The sequence below is a fragment of the Zootermopsis nevadensis genome, unplaced genomic scaffold, assembly GCF_977971745.1.
Source record: "Zootermopsis nevadensis isolate Lab colony 2312 unplaced genomic scaffold, Znev_1.0 Znev_ptg000016l, whole genome shotgun sequence".
Classification (NCBI taxonomy): domain Eukaryota; kingdom Metazoa; phylum Arthropoda; class Insecta; order Blattodea; family Termopsidae; genus Zootermopsis; species Zootermopsis nevadensis.
The window spans coordinates 2,742,254-2,759,164 of NW_028259148.1; the positions used below are offsets into that span (position 1 = coordinate 2,742,254).

At 37.8% G+C, this 16,911-nt stretch overlaps 1 protein-coding gene across 2 annotated transcripts in view; it reads left to right on the forward strand.

Annotated features, from left to right (window-relative positions):
* The window catches only part of LOC110834413 (potassium voltage-gated channel subfamily KQT member 1), a 248,551-nt gene that overhangs the window by 102,938 nt on the left and 128,702 nt on the right, over positions 1–16,911 (forward strand). For both annotated transcript variants that reach the window (XM_087349385.1, XM_087349384.1), the window contains exon 3: positions 660–775. The gene's annotated coding sequence lies outside the window, so the exon portion shown is untranslated. The remainder of the gene's footprint in view (positions 1–659; positions 776–16,911) is intronic.

Genomic DNA, 16,911 nt, shown 5'->3' on the forward strand with positions numbered 1-16,911 from the left:
CCATTTGGGGAGAATCCCACACACCTGGACGTTGAGACGTGCACTTAATTTTGAATCGTACGACGGACGAAACCGCGGAGGATTTCTGTGGCCTTGTAAGCTCTGCGACTTCGTATTTTGTACAGAAAATGATCTGAAATGAAAAATGTATACGTACGAGGGAATTTGATATGTGGCTACATATTTTGAATTCTAAATAATAATATTAGAGATTTTAATCTATGTACCTATGTCTTGATGGTCTAACTTTATTGTCTATGATGATCATTATGATTGTATTAATAATGATATTGATTTTTTTTGCCGAATGACGTCTGTGTAGGAAACGGTTTGTATTAAAGTGTGAATGGAAATAATACAAATTTGAAAAACGTGTTCACTGTCAAACAAGAGATATTATTGATTCACTCCACGTAGGAGTTTTTCTTGAGAAGCTGATAGTCACTGAGCTGATAAAGAAATTGTCTACCCTTTATTGAACCCGAATGTTTATTTATATGCCCGTCTACTCCTGGAAGGACTAGGCAAATTACGTAAAGTTGGATTCCAAATTGCGTGTCATTGAGATTCAAGTACGTAGCCAGATCTGCTTAGTGTAATACATCCTTTTAAATGTTGTCTTGTCGATTTACTAATGGTTACAAACCTCTCTGTTGTAGGTAGGAAGGTTACCGAGATAAATTGTGAATGTCAAGGCAGGGCGGTGCAATGTCACGACATCCAACAGCCATCAGAGGTGTGGGAGGCATTGTTCATAAGCAGGGCGTCACCACTGGTAAGTCTGTCCAGACACCGGATTATAAGATACCTTTCTTGCCATTTCTAGTTTCTTTCTGTTGTAATTCCAGCCACACCATTGTTTTAATCTGGGGAACAGCTGATTAAAATGTCGATGTTGGTCTTCAGAGTAGTAACGCCATGAGGACTTGTAGGTAAATACCAACACTCATCATCTGTTTTGAGAATGGGGCGTCGAATTTAGCTTCGAAGGATTCTCAGCTCTCTTTACAATTCGCTTTGCTGTATTTTGGCTTTGTACGCCATCGTAAAGATTTCTTGGACAGAAAACTTATGAGATTATTACACGTAAAGCGTCTTTCCACTTAGATGGAAGTAATACATAAAGTAGCCTTGATAGATGAAAAGGAATACTAGAAAAAGCTTTCTGAGAAATTTGTTAATCTTTTGACATTTGATTTAGCTACATCATATTGCGCAATTGAAGATTTGCCGATAAGTATGAGTCATAACCCGTTAAATGTATTTTCTATAGGAAGATCAGGAAAAAGTCGTCTCCTGTCCGAGGGCTGATAGTCACTCAGATAATTAAAGAATTATGTACAACTAATGTAACCCGAAAGTTTATTAATGCGTTCGCAAGAGCGTCGTCCTTAATCCGAATTTGAGACAGACGATTACAGATTATACCCTGATTCTTTAAGATCAATTTTAATATCCTGAAGTCTTTGTCTACTTCTCCGTAGCAGTTTGTACACTCCATACAAGAAATGTGATTAACGTGGAGTGACTTGCGTTAGGTCACTAAGCGACTGAGCGGACAAGCACAGAACGTCTTTAATTATATCATCGCATTTACAATCACGCCCAAACCATCTCATTGCTTTGTATTCGCAGTTATTGCAACAACGCCTCGAAGTTCAAGGCGTTAGTGTAGGATTTGTAAGACTAAGTATTTGTGTGTCAGTGAGCTTAGCTTTGCTTTTGGTCTTCGATGTACGTGGGCTGACGTTGGTGGTTTTGACGGCTGCAAATGTGTACCACGAGGTGGCTGTGTGTATTTAGGAGTTCCCAGAATGCTCTTGTCAAGGTCGACGAGAATACCTTTGAAGTTTTCGTGATTTCCATGTTAATGTAGATCTGTACTGCGATAGTATCTCATAACAAACGACATTTGTGTTGTTATACTACTTGGTAGTCATCGCAGTACGAAAGAAAAATGACGCAGTTCTGTTTAAAAAATTATGGAACTGAATCCTTCTAGAGAGAGAGATATAATTGTTTATCTGCTCACGCAATTATCATCTTTTATGAAACCAGATGATTTGTTACAGAAATCTCAAGAGTTGTGTCTTGAGCCAGCTGAATCCAGAACATACTTTCGCACCCTGTTCCTGTAATATTCAAGTAGTTCTTTCCTTATGGTTTTGCAACTAAAATTTTTTTTCTCGGTTTATTTAACACCTTTTTTCAATGCTATATGCTCTTTGTTTTATCATCGTAATAACTCTTTATTGAACAGTATACCTTACTAAGATCCTCGTTACGTATTTTTCTCAATTTTCCTGCTTGTTCATCTCTCTTAGACCCATAAATTCTTAAACACTCTATCAGATATGGAACGTGTTACATCAGCTTCTTAAAGGTTCTAACGATGGTGTCTTAGATTCAATATTGTTTATTTTTTTGGATTAAATCCATTCGTTTTGTGTATTAAATTTCATCGTGGGTAAGGGTTATTTAATTACGACATTCAGCCTTAAAATATTCTGATCTAAAACTTCTTGACGATGGTGAAGAGTCAATTGAATAAAAATTTTCTTGGATATTATCCATCGTCTAGTAAATATAAAACGTAAAACGACGTTTCGGAGATGGGACTCTATCTACTTTGTCCGGAGATAGGGATTAGCTCTATCTAGTGGGCCCAACTGTGTAGGAACCTGAAGACGGAGATAGAGTCCCAACTCCGAAACGTCGTTTTACGTTTTATATTTACTAGACGATGGATAATATCCAAGGAAATTTTTATTCAATTGACTTAAAATATTCTGTGACAATCAGTTTTGGATTCAATTTCCCGGTAGTGTGACCCTAGATTTAAATAAATTGGATATCTGGCCCTCAGTCTCGTTTATGGGCTAAGATGGAAGCTTAAGATAGTTTTTGCATTCGATAGTGCCTTATTAATAAAAATTTATGTTTAAAAATATTCGAAATTTTGCGAATTACGTATCAGAGAAACAGTCTCGGTACCATCACGTGACAGTCTCTGCAGCTGTGCTGTCAGTATCATCGGGCGTTGTCATTTGAATTCTGGTTTAGAAGCGTAAACGGATGGAGTAGTAATACTGTAACAGGAAACTTCGTTCGAAACGTTTCGAACTTTACGTAACAAGGAGTGCAGTTCCGTCTCTCTGCACGCAATGATGATGTAATAGACGTAGCTGTATCATCATCACCACCACCATCATCATCATCATCAGCGATAGGGAAAGTGACCCTACAATTGACGTGACCTTGGCTTAGCGACCGCTACATTTTTTCATTAACGCCGCTACACAGGATCGACCGACCTAAATTCTCGTAACATCGTGAGGAAAGTTGTACATCGTATCTTCGTAGCTTTCAACTTTTCCTCGTCGTAGAATCTGGTGACTCTTACTTGATTTCATTTCACAGTTTCCGTGAATCCAGTTTTAATCAGATTCATAGATTATTAGTCATCGCTTACGTATTTGTCTGTTCAGGAAGAAACTGTTCCTTCCTTCTTTTTATCAGTCGTCCTTGGCATATTCTACCTTTTGACGTATTTGTATTTATGAGGTGGTTCCGGGTTCGGCATCCCTACATTATTTCCACGTATTCTAGCTTTTTATTTCGATGGTCTTTCGCCATATTTGTGATATCCTCAGATCCCTTGTATCTTCATTAAGTTTGCGACTAGTAATTCTGTATCTTGCGACTTTTCTATAAGGACACGATTTTCTGTTGTATCCGTTCTGATTTTTTTTTAAATTTTTTTTTGGATCAAAATCCAACATTCTGATTAATATAAAATCATGAATACGGCTGTAACTCTGCAGAGTTATACTAACTTTGTAGTTGGTATTTTTCTACTAATGTACTATTTAGTTGCAAGGAAAGGACTAAAACCTTTCGAACACGTCTGTAGTGATTAGTTCTTACTATGGCTAGCGAGTGAATAAAGTAAAGTAAAGTTTGTCCCACTACGCGCCATGTAGGCGCTTGGGGGGAGTGGAGATATAGCTCCTCTCTTCCTTGACCTCGGCACTAGATGGAGGGTGAGTGGTCAGCATCACGCCCCGGCCGGCTTTACCCCCGGGAAAGGACCCCGGTACCCATTGTATAGGAGCCTGGGTGGGCCTCAGAGCCGGTCTGGACGCAGAGACTAGAGGAAAAAAAAATCCTCTGCCCCCGTCGGGGATCGAACCCCGGTCGTCCAGCCCGTAGCTAGTCAGGTTAGCGAGTGAATACGATGGAAAAATTATGAACATAGAGAATAGTGAAGAAGTAGGGCAGATATATATATATATATATATATATATATATATATATATATATGGAATTTAAACTTCTGAAAAATTAATGGAACAACAAAAACTTTAGTTAATGTGCCTACTGCCTTGCTGAAATTCGAACGGAATACCATCTGAATGCAAGTCATTGACATTCCCGTACTGAAATTTTTCTGCGTTATGTATCGGGGAAAAAAACAGATTTTTATTCCTGTCGGAAATGTTTGTATATTGGAATTTAAAGTAAGTCGAATAGTTCACCAGTTCCTTATTCAATTTAGAGTCTCAATACGAAAGCGCTATGTACAAGGAACAGTAATTACGAACTAAGTGTTTCTGTGGGACGTGTTTCATCGTACGGAACGTACAAGACTGTTGCATTAACGTTTCCAGATATGCCAGAACAAAGCAGTTTAAGAAACCTAGATGTACTCCTTTGGTTGACAGTGTACACATCCCTCTTGAGCGTCTAATTTCACAGGAACACGACGTTGTTAAGTTCACTGCTTTTTAAAAGTTTAAGGGTTTCATAAAAACTAAGCTAGGTTTCTCCGTCTGTTTGAGAACACCACTGTCGAATACACTGACGAAAAGGCTTTTATGAAATTCGTGAGCGTAATGTGATTGAAGACTTCCTACGTTGACAGATTTCATTTCCCTATCTTCAATAATAATCGTGCTAAAGATAAGAAATACGTGCAACATAGAACGAAACCCTGAAATGAAGAGATTGCTTGGAAGATCTAAACGTAGATGGTGGATGATATTAAAATAGATAGCAAATAATTTTGTATGCTGTCCGACATTTATAATACATATCGCTGCTAAGAAGATGGCTGTCTTCTGGATTATTGCGCCGTGAAGTCTCGTAGTCGTTCATTGACGTTTCAAAGGTGCAAATCGCCCTGATGATAGAGTCAAAAAGCACCTCTGAAACACATCTCACCTCCGTCCTTCAGGTTTCCAGACTAAAATTATGTATGCGTTTCTCGTTACTCCATGCCTAGGTATGGTATATGTCCCTCAGATTTTATATATTTTATTATATTTTTGCACTAAAGTGTTTAGGAAGTGTACCTGACGTTGTTGATTTACTGATCAACATTTGCATCTCTTAACTCGTCTCTTGAATAAATGGTTCATTGTTTTTGTGTTCTTGATTATTAACAGAAATAATGATCTGCGAGATGACAATTGTGTGCTATACTGAATTTAAAATTTGTAGCGACTCTCATGTTTGGTGTCTGTGGACCTCGGTGCACAAATTTTGAAGTCCTGAGAGCATGGAAATGGAAACTATCATCTGATACATGTATGGTGCATCCTTAACTGACCTTTAAGCTTACAGGGAGCAAGGAATTGTATGCCCTTGAATGAAGCAATAAATAAAATATAAATGACGAACCGCGCACGTCTGGTTCCGCCACTGACAAGTCTTCTTCGTAGTTCAGAGCTGCAATTATTTTCAAACGCGGACGTTCCATTTATGTGCTGTTGGTTTTACGTTTTGCCAAGAGACTGATGGTTCAAATTCTTTCGCATGAAGTATTCAAGGCTGTTTCAGTGTATCCTCGTGCTGTGTAAAGATTGTGAGTTCAAGGCCTGTCAATCCTACTGCTGCGTCCAAAGGCAGAGATTCTGATAAATTTGTAATGCCGCGTTCAGACCAAAGAATGGTAAAGTTTTCTTCAAGTAGTTTATTACAGATTGCTCCTACTCCTAGACATCAAAGGAGACTTAGATGGGCAGGTCATGTAGATTATATGCATATTATTTGAGTCCTAAAACCTGAAGCATAGAAACAGCTGTGGAAACCTAGGCGCATGCGTCATCATGATGATAGATACAGCAAGCGCCATTGGATGTTGTTTTGTCATTTTCTTACACACCAAATTCTCATCTTCGTCTCAAATATGTGCCAAATCCTATATTTGCTCGATTTTCTTTGTTATTCCTTAAGTACAAACGTTTACTATCTGCATACAATCTCTTCTTTATCTACAAATACTGTACGCTTCCAGTTGTTAACAGCGCCTGCCATTACTCAGCGCAGTTATAAATCTACAGAATCATTCACAGTGCATTTAGGAAACCCTGATGCGTCCTTACAAAGTCCGGCCTGGAATTCCTTTCCTTCCATGGCTCACGTACCCAGATACGTCCACTCTCTACAGTATTGTATTCTCCAGTAATATTTTATAGACCTTTTTTGAAGTTCCCACTTCCGTTGAGGGCGTCTTGGCTCAACATCTGTCGATCATAATCAAGTTTTGCTTTTCTCTGTGTGGGGCTTCTTCGGTCTGTAACATTTTCCACTAGTATTCAGGTGTATCCCTACATCATTTTTCTTTGCCTGTTTTTTATTACGTGTCCTTTCATAATCCATTTCTCCCCTCCTCTCAGTCTCCTTTCTAAAACACCGGCATGATTATCTATCTTCGTCTTACTTACGTACGTCTTCAGAACCCATATGCCACAATCAGTTTCGTTCCGCTTTGAATAATACTTTCTTTGTAATCCATTTGTTGTCAAGGGTGATACCGCCATATTGTCTGTGTATATCCCAATGTACTCCCGCTGCTCACATATTTAATTACACCATCAATAAATATATTAAACATTCAAAGCCGAGTGGTAACTGTATGTACCGGCTGCTTTAACAATCAGTGAATCTGCACATTTTACGTTTAGATTTTATATGTTTCTTAGCGTAAACCTCGGTTGTTTCCTTATACAGCGTTAACCAGTTGATCTTTGTAACGGTGAAGTGTTGTTTTCTTTGCGGTAAGGACTGAAATTTTACGTAATATTTATACGATCTTTGGCTTCAAAGAGCAAATTAGTATAGGGTCTGGGCCACGTGTTTTTTCTGATTCCTCCACTCCACTCACTCCTAACATTTTTGGGCATTCAATTGATCGTAATGGCACGTACACATTTAATTATCATTTTATTCCATAGTGTAAATGTTTTCTCATAATCTGTGAAACACCAATTTATCCTCGATTTAGACACTTATCTGCTTTCATCTCTAGAGTACTCTTAACTGTAAAGCCAGCCTCCTTCTCCACAAAATAAGAATTTTACGCAGTACTTTCAATAGCGAGACTATTGTGTTTACTTTTGAATCTGAAGACACCTGAGTCTGTAATCCTTAAAATCTGGTGAATAAATAGTGTATTTTAAGTCTTATGTCTGTGTAGGTCTTCAGTGCTGAAGATGGAAGCAGTGTGTTCATTCGAAACGTTGGTATCTGATATCTTCGAAGCCGTGAAAACTTCGTATCTAATATCGAAATATTTTACTTTTTGTGTTTTCTGAAATTCTGCTTTATCTGTGCTAAATTAACCCGTGTCGTGTGGCATTACTTTTTTTTTCAGTAGAATTATATGTTATATTTGAAATCCAAAATTTACGTTCTTCAGATGTGGTTTAATTCTCAAGTTTTGGGGCTGATAATATGTAGACCAAGAATCCTTTTGATTTGCTGTGCGCTGTACGACATTTATTCACTGAGTTTTGAAGGCCAACCAGAACTACACGAGGCTCTTGGCATCTCTCAAAATATCATCAGCGAATTATTGTGGAGGATGATCGGCTAGAATCAGGGCCGCCCAGATGCTGCAGAAACGTGTAGAGGGGTTCAGTAGCTGTAACTTTTTCCGAGGCCCTCTTCAGGGTCTGCCACGCAAATCACTCTCTCTCTTCTTATTCTGAACTACAGAGAGGCCGACAAATAAGCTGTCATTAATTATGTTTCAATAATGTAGAGGAATAAGAGGGCGTGAAGTAAGAAATTTTGATATTTGTGGTCTTGTGGCGATGAAGATGACGTTCTTTTGGGTATCGACGTCTTAAAGACTAGTCGATTGTCATTAACTTGTAGTTATGTTTTTCTCAACTTCGCTTTTATTATTATTTAGTGTTCTGTCTGACGACAGGTCCATATGAACAGGATCCTTCCATCCTTTTCTCGGACTGGGACCTGTTCATATACGTTCTTGGCAGATGATCCAGAAGTGGTTTGCCATTGCCTTCTTCTGTGTGTGAATGGAGTAATTGTTGGGATGCCACGGAGGAAAACTCCGTGTTGCCTAGACCACGGCCTTGCCCAACACAAGTTATAAATTCGGGCACCGCCGGGAATCGAACCCGAGACCCCAGGATTACAAGGCCAGAGTCCTAACCGCTAGACCACCGTGGCTTGGTAACTTCGCTTTACTTCATAAAAAATCAAAATGATGTTGATTATGTTGACCTTTTACAAATTCACGAGTATATAGAAAAAATAAAAAAATTATGGGATTTATGATAAAATGACTGTAAGAAATAATATTTAGTGACTTTTGTATTGTGCAATGTGAATACGTATGTGTCCATGTCGAAAATATGTGTAAATTATTATTTTACTTACATGGATGATGATGATTCTAATAAAACATGTCCCCTAATTTGCATTTAACCGTGTTTCTCGAATATGCGGGCCCCAATTATCACTGATAATCGGCCCTCTACTGGATATCCCTTAATATTTTGGTTGGTGTGTGATTTCATCTGTGGATCGTTAAAATCAGTTCATATTTGTATTAATTTCAAGAGTTTTTGGTCTGTTTCAAGGAATTTAAACGAAAATGGAGCATTGATATCTGAATAACCTTTGATTATTTAAGTACACGTTGAATGAGAAGGGCGATTGTGAATGGCTAGTTAACGAATGTGCCGAGGAACAATTATCCAGATATTCTTTGGCGGAATTCAGATAAAACGTGAATGACACATCACAATGACGGAACCACCTGGCTTTTATTATGTTTCTATGGGTGTTATTTGGGCTGTATTAAGTCCTCAGACTTATTGGTTTTAGAAAATAATTTACTGAATTACTGAGACCTACGTTTCATTCATAAATAAAATAAATTAGGGTAGCGTCGGGATCGAACCCTTGTTCTATAATTTCTTTAAAAGAACACTTGTTTAATTTGTTCTTGATGTAGACTCATTAATAGGTGGGTTTGAGCTACGCGAACTACGACAATATTCTGGACAGTGTGTTTCGTTTAAAATATGGTAAGAGTTCATATGTTCTGAAGACGTAACGAAATGTAAGTGACTTTTCTGACTCAGAATAACTGTTTGTTATTCAGAATGTTCGTGATCTGCTCGTAATTTGCTAGCAGCTGCGTGTATTTATTCTTTGTGGTTTACGTTACTTATTTGAAGTTCAGTTATTCTCGTTAGACGTAAGTGGCAATTAGCACGTGGCTCGTCACTTGGCATTCGCCGAGGGTGTTAACGCAAACTACTACGCACCTTACTCAAAATCGTGAGGCCTCAGGGTCAAAACCTCAGCCGGCTAATTTGTTTCAATTCTGTCGTCGACAAACACAGTAGAAATCTGTCAGAAAGTTTTCATAGAACTACGGCCTGATAACATTCGGCTTATTCACACGATTGTCGACATGTTAAACTAGTCAAAGGAGACTAAAACCAAATCTAAAGCATCTTAAATATGTGTAGTGATTTAATTATTCGTGTTTTTTCCGTCTAATCACAATTGTATATAAATAAAAAAATTATACATAAGATATTAAAATATCATTTACATATTTGGTACCAAATATGTAAACCGAATAATTAAATTTTAATTCACAATATGACGCAATTATATCAACTTATGTGTAGTGATGTCTCCCCATATCATATATATAAGGATTATGCCGTCGTGACTCTGTCGTCAGAGACTTATTTTTGAAAGCCGTAGTGCCACGTGAATGTGAGTTTTGGTATTAGGTTAGGAGGACGACTTCATTTACGTATCTTCCGTCTTGTTTGAAATTTTTTAATATTATTATCTCATCTACGCCACGATTCCCAAGTGGTTTTACCGTTTGGAGTTTATACAAAAATGTCGTAGGGACTACACATTTTTGATCTCCCCGTCTGACATGTCCCAAACACACAATTCTCCTTGATTTACGATGTTCATTTTGTACTGTGTTTCGACCAAATCATGGAACTGCTTTTACATCATAACACCTTGCATTTGGTGTTTTCCAATTGATGAGCAGCTTTGACATTCTATACTTAGACCTACTATGTAATTTGTTGCTGTAAGAATAACTTCGAAGTAGCCAGTCAACTGCTTGTTGGTGAATGTACTGACCTTAGGGGTCACTTCATTTTATGATGTCACACTTTGTGTGTAAATGCATGACGGCTACATGAAATATATTGCTTGTTCTTTTTATGTTAATATTTTGGTGAAAGGTTTAATGATGTATTATCTATTGCTACGTGGAAAACACGTAATCAAATTATTAGGGGCTCATCCTGTTGTCTGTACGTGTGAAAGATAAATACTCGGTGGTAATTGTAATCTTTCATTTATAGCGATAAAATCTGTAGTCTGTTCGGAAATTATACGCACATTTATACACGTTATAAACATGGTCGTATATAAATAACACTTTGAGGAAGAGATCTTAATAAACTAACATCTAGTCAAGACATTCCCCGCCTTTTATGGAACCCAAAAATTTATTTACAATGTTCATAACAGCCCATCGCAGGGCCATATCCTGAATCCACATTTTTACACAGTTTCTTTAAGATCCGTGTTAATAATATTCTCTCAACGAACAGCTAGATTCCTCTTTTGGTATTCGTCCACGTTAAATATGAACAGTTTATTATATTTTACACTGTGATCATAAATTAAAATACAATATACGTAAAAGGCATGTAACTTTATTCGGGTTATATGCTTCAGAGCCCTAACAAAATATTCACGCCCCATCTGATTTTAATCTTGTCCTAAACTCTACCGACACTCGACGCCCATTACCGTATCACGGATTCTGTCTCATAGTTCTGGGGCTTCGTCGGGGACAAAGATATTGTACCTCCTCTGATACAGTCTTTAAGGAAATTGCGAGAAGAAATCTGTAATGCCGTAATGAGTGTGGACGTCGAGTATGAAATGAGATTGCATTCAGATGGGACGTTGAAGACACGTGGAGCGCCTATGAACAATGCCTTGTTTGTTGGGCCACAGTTGCGGAGCAAATAGTTTCCCAACATGCGAAATGATAAAAGCTCAAACTTCGTTTAAATTGTACTTCAATCTATGGGCAGTGTTTACCGACGTTTTAGAGGTGTTTGCTACCTCCATCATCGGGGCGATGAGTCGTAGCATGTATGAAATAGCAGCCCACAAGACAGCCAGTTTTATAGTCGTCGCCTTAAGAACCTCAGACCTCGCTTTATAACGGTATTTCTTTAAAACATTTTTTTGTTTTCATTTTACGCCAGTCATCTTCCACGATGTCTATGAGGGTCGTAGGGTACCTTGGCTGTCATTCAGAGTGTCCTCGCTGGATCGAGACCACGTCGTGTACCGGTCTTATCCTCGTGTCCTTCCTCAACCACAAATATCCTGCATTGTATCGCTTGATTGAGAATTAGTGGCACCTTATGACATCAGGGTGGTGAGGTGGCCAGCGAGTGAGAGGATGACCTCGACAGCTGCGGTCCTCAAATCCGTCCGTGACTTACCTGTTAGATCGCTAACTGCTGTTCATCATGAACAAAGCCTGTAATCATCCTGTAAATAGGCATTTATAATGTTGGTGTCATTTTGGATACGTGAGACAGCTTAAAAGAAAATTGAATACCTAGCATTCATTTCTTCACGTGGTCGCCGCAGGTGTAGACTGCCTTCGTAAACTGTTCTATTGAGTGTCTTTCATATGCTAAGTAGCTGTCCGCGAAAACCACAAAATTTGTGTGAGATTCGAGGTTCTACGGCGGTGAAGATGTCGATTTGGGTCTTCTGGGTTACAACATCTTGTGGACTTGTGTAGGTAGTTACCAACATTTTCGAGAATGAAGGTTGAGGCAATGTGTTCCTCCAAAACTTTGGTGCCTACCTACAAGTCCACACGGCGTCACCACCCTCAAGAACATCAGAGCATTTGCAATTTACAAATTCTTTATTATATTAAAGTAGTTAGTGATGGACAGGCCATGTAGTGCGCATGGGAGACATGAGAAATGCATGAATTTTTTTTTTGGAAGACCTGCAGGGAGGTGACAACGTTGGAGACATAGGTGTAGGGTGGAAGATATTATTAAAATTAATTTTAACAAGGGGGAAAAATATATAGTCTACAGAAGATAATTCTTAGTCGCTGACACTTGATCTTGAATTAAACGGACAAATTTTCTGTTTCACTTTGTAGGTTTAAGGGCAATGCGTGTTGATTCAGTTGCATTGTATTTGATTTATGCAGATTTGCTTCTCATGTTTCGTTTGTTTGCTCTTCTTACTATAGAGACGTGTCTCTTATCTGCTTGTGTAACGGACAGAGGGAATTGTTTGTTATTATTGCATGTAGAGTAGACTTTGAACATTTCGTATCAGTTTGTTACAGAATTTTGGAACTACCAACAAACATCCCCTTTCCCCTAATTATCTCTCGACATAATCATCACGTAACCATTACAAATTAATTTAGTTTATGGAAAACTCACAACGAATATTTAAAAATAATTTTTTACGGAATAATTCTATTGGTTCCAGTGCGTTCATTGATTAAATATGAAATTAATGAAGTTCATTAATGTTATTGCTAACATTATCATGCATGTGTTCCTGTAATAGCAAATTATCCTTACTCGGGTAACCTGTAACATTGATTTTGTAATTATTCAGAATTTTTCTTTGAATATAATACGTAACGTGTGTTGTATGTGCCTTCCAGTTTAAATTAAATTATAAATTTAGTGTTATTTGTTTGATATTAAGAAGAAATCTGATTTAATATTATTATCCATTTAAGTTCTATGGTACGTGTTTACGCTGTTTCATCTAGTAATTATTATTTATTGACCAAGGTAGCCGACGTCACAAGACAAATTACTTGCGGTGATAAGTGATACAGTATTAACCATATATAGTACCATTTAAATAAGAGTAATCATCATTGGTGAAGAATTCCAGCTGTTGAAGGGCACTTGTACTCGGAACTAACCGATGTGGCATTGCATTAGGTTAGACCAGATACTTACCGAGAATTGAATCTCGAATAATTTACTTGAAGGACAGTAGTAACCACGTGGAATCTAAACATAATAAAATTCAAACATATTCTGTTTCATGTAATTATGAAACTTTGTCTCATGTCGAAATCTTATGTGAAAATTCATTCTTTGTTTTGTCCATTATCCATCGTCTGTTTTAAAAACTAATATTATACAGCGTGTCTCATAAGTCCACAGCTATAGGAGAATTATGTTATTTGGCAAAATGCTGGAAAATATTGAGAAGGAAAAGTTGTTACAAATCGTGTTTTTCCAATCTCAATCTTTGGAATTTTCTTACATAAGTCATGTCGTTACAACGCTACATTTTTTCCATCATCAACAGTAAAAAGTTACGGCGATGTTTCGTCTTTCACCTTTGTTCGTGCACTTATGGGACACTCTGTATAACGTATGGTAATGTAATACCATCGCCAAAGGCATTCAGAAAATAACTTATGTGCAAGTGCCTTGTGGCAGAAAAATACGATATTTCCACCCACTAATACCTGAATCGCCTTTTTATAATTGCAAATGAAATTGAACATCAAGTTAAATATTAATGTACAAAGTCTGCCGCGTCTGTGATGTTAAGCGAGTTCTCGGTAACAGAAAATAATTTCGCCTAGAGCCTCTAAACTCTGTGTCTTCTGCTAATTCAAAAAGTGCTGGTTAATTATAGGCTAAAGAAATGCTTCGAAACCGGTTTGGCTTTCAAGACTGTTTTTCATCTCTCGCTACCACGATACTTAATTTTAATTAAATATCGCAAGTGGACACAAACTGGAACGTGAAAGACGATGCAAAATGAACTTAAGACACCTTGCTCATTGTCTAGTTTGTTCAAGATGAAAGAATAACTACCTTTTCAGAAAAACAAGCTTCGTGCAATGTTGGTTAATTTACGTGCTCGATAGGGGAGTAGTTTCGCCCGTCACAAATTTGTCTTTCTACCGTCCTCCACTTGCCTTTTGTCTTTCTCTATTTCACACTTTTTCCATCTTCGTTTCTCCTATTCTCATGACCACCTTTCTTTCTTGTCACTTATTTTATATATTTATTTATTTATATACATATTTTTGTACAAATGTATGCACCATAATGTTTTTTTTGGACGTAAATACGTCTATATTTTAGGGTCAGTGTCATTCGACAAAAAGTGGAACGAAAAAGTGTAACAATGGTTTATCAACAAATCGACAATAATGTTTACCTAAGGAACATCTATTTACTCGGCATTGTTGTTACCTATAAAACATTTCATTACAATACATTCATCTACCACAGACCCATCTTAAGCGTAACTAATTGTAGTTGAATAAGCAATGTCTTAATCAAACTTTACGCAATTGTAAAGAATGTATAAAGGAAATATTTAGAATAAAGCCAATATATAAACTTCCTTTCCGTATAGACGTATTTACGTCAGATTCTCCGGAACCGTGGTTCCACTGACAACTTTTTCAATCGTAATTGTCAATGCATTTAATATTCTGTTTGCATTAAGACGTTTTACATCTGAACTTCGTAATTATGCCTGTGCTCTTACAGGAGCATGTCTATTGTTCTTGAGGCTATTGTAGTGGCTGAATTACGCGATGGTACTTGGTCTTGTCTCGTTCTGGAAGCTGGAGTTCAGTGGAAACAGAATCTCTTCGTCTCTTCGTACGTTCATTGTTCTAGTCTCCGTTGTCATTATTCTCCCTACTTTGCTGTACCACGATAACTAGAATAACGCTACTCATTTGTTCTGAAAGGAATACCAGTTGTCATGGTAACTAATTAACTACGAGAGATTCAAAAGTGAAGTTTTAAGCTACGAATTTCGGTACAACTGGAAAGTTGAGCTTGTAATTGAATACAGATTACATAACCTATTTATGAACTTACAGATGTTATATTTTTATTATAAATGACGTGCTAATATATTTGAGAAAGCTCCAGATCATATATCGCTTGTAGTTCGTATTCGGGAGGTCTGAGGATAAAATAATACTAATAGGTTTTTGAAGGGTTTTTCTTACTCATTGCTGACAAATACGACGATTGTGCTTTAAATGGGGCCACGAACGCTCGTTACATAAAATTTCCAATATTGTACTTGTTATAATTATTATGATTAATTAATTGATTAATTTATTTATAACTTATTCCCTCCTCCCGTGTGACCGTATGCATATTTGTCGTAAATCATCACTCAACAGATTTCGGTAATATCTAGCAATAGTTTAGTAAATAAATGGCTGGCATTAGGTAGATTTCTGAGGTTCGATTCCAGACATGGGCAGAGATTTTCCTTCCAACGCTTTCCAGATCGGTTCTTATGCCCAGTGGACCATTAAGTACCGGAGACCGAACCTGATCGCTCAGTTCCAAATACACGCTGAGACTTTTAATATAATCCAACTGTTAGTTTAGGAATCTCATCGAAAACGTACCTGACCTCTGAGATTGTCACTCTGCCCATTTATAACTGTGTTTAACGTCGGTGTCTGATAGCATTGTGAAACTAGTGAGCCACCACAAGCTGTCAGGTGCGCAGATATTTTTTTTTTTAAAAAATTCGTATTCGGGCGTTGTTGTTAGAATAAGACGCACGTTCACAGACACACATTGGTTCATCATCCACGGTTTTGTTCAATTTTGTTTTCATATGCCTCCATTCAAAAAGGGCCAAGTATTAACATGTCGATGCATGTTTTTTTCTATCTACAGTTCGTATCCCGTTTCCGTGAGGCGACTTTTTGTGGTGTGACCTTGAAATTCAGGGTGTTCCGCGGGTGTTGGAATGTTGCGAAACACTGGTCTAACGCAGTTCTAGACTAAATCATCTGTAGAGATTTAGAAAGAAATTGTGAAGAAGACTGAGGAGGAAAATAGAATAAAGAAGCATATAAGGCGGGGAAGATGAACGAGAAGGAGAGAGACGAAGTTTTGCTCATTTGGGTCAGTGGTAAAAGATTCGCTAGGCGACCACTCCCAGGCACCTGTGCGGCTGAGTGGGATGGGCAAACGAACGCGTGCAATTCTGGAGCTCTTCAGTGTCTGTCAAGTGACAGTGGCGTTGCTGAGGTCAGCTCGCGATGAAGGCGAAGATACGTTGGCATGATACAGTCCGGTACCAAGAAATGCTGTTCTCACATACTGAATGTTTTCTCGCCTCGGAGGGGGCCTTTCTCGAAGATAGAGTGACCACCCGTCTTAATGTGGTACCTACGTAAAGAATACGTGGAGCCTTATCTCCAGTCCAGCAGACATCTTTGTAGCTTCGATCTTGGGTCTAAAGCTTTGCCTTTGTTTTATAATTTACTACCTTCCTTCTTGTCTAACTTCGTAGTTTGTGTCAAGGATACCACAACTCGTTATTTTCCGTGACCAAAAATGGAGGATAATATTAAAATGAAGAATAAATAAAGAAGTAGACAGTGGGAATGTGGACTGGATTCAACTAGCTGTTTGAGTCTGCTCTGCGGAGTTGGTTCTGTCATTTAATTTAGAAAAAGATACATTACATTTATTAATTCGTATATTATTACCAAATAAGGCCATAGGA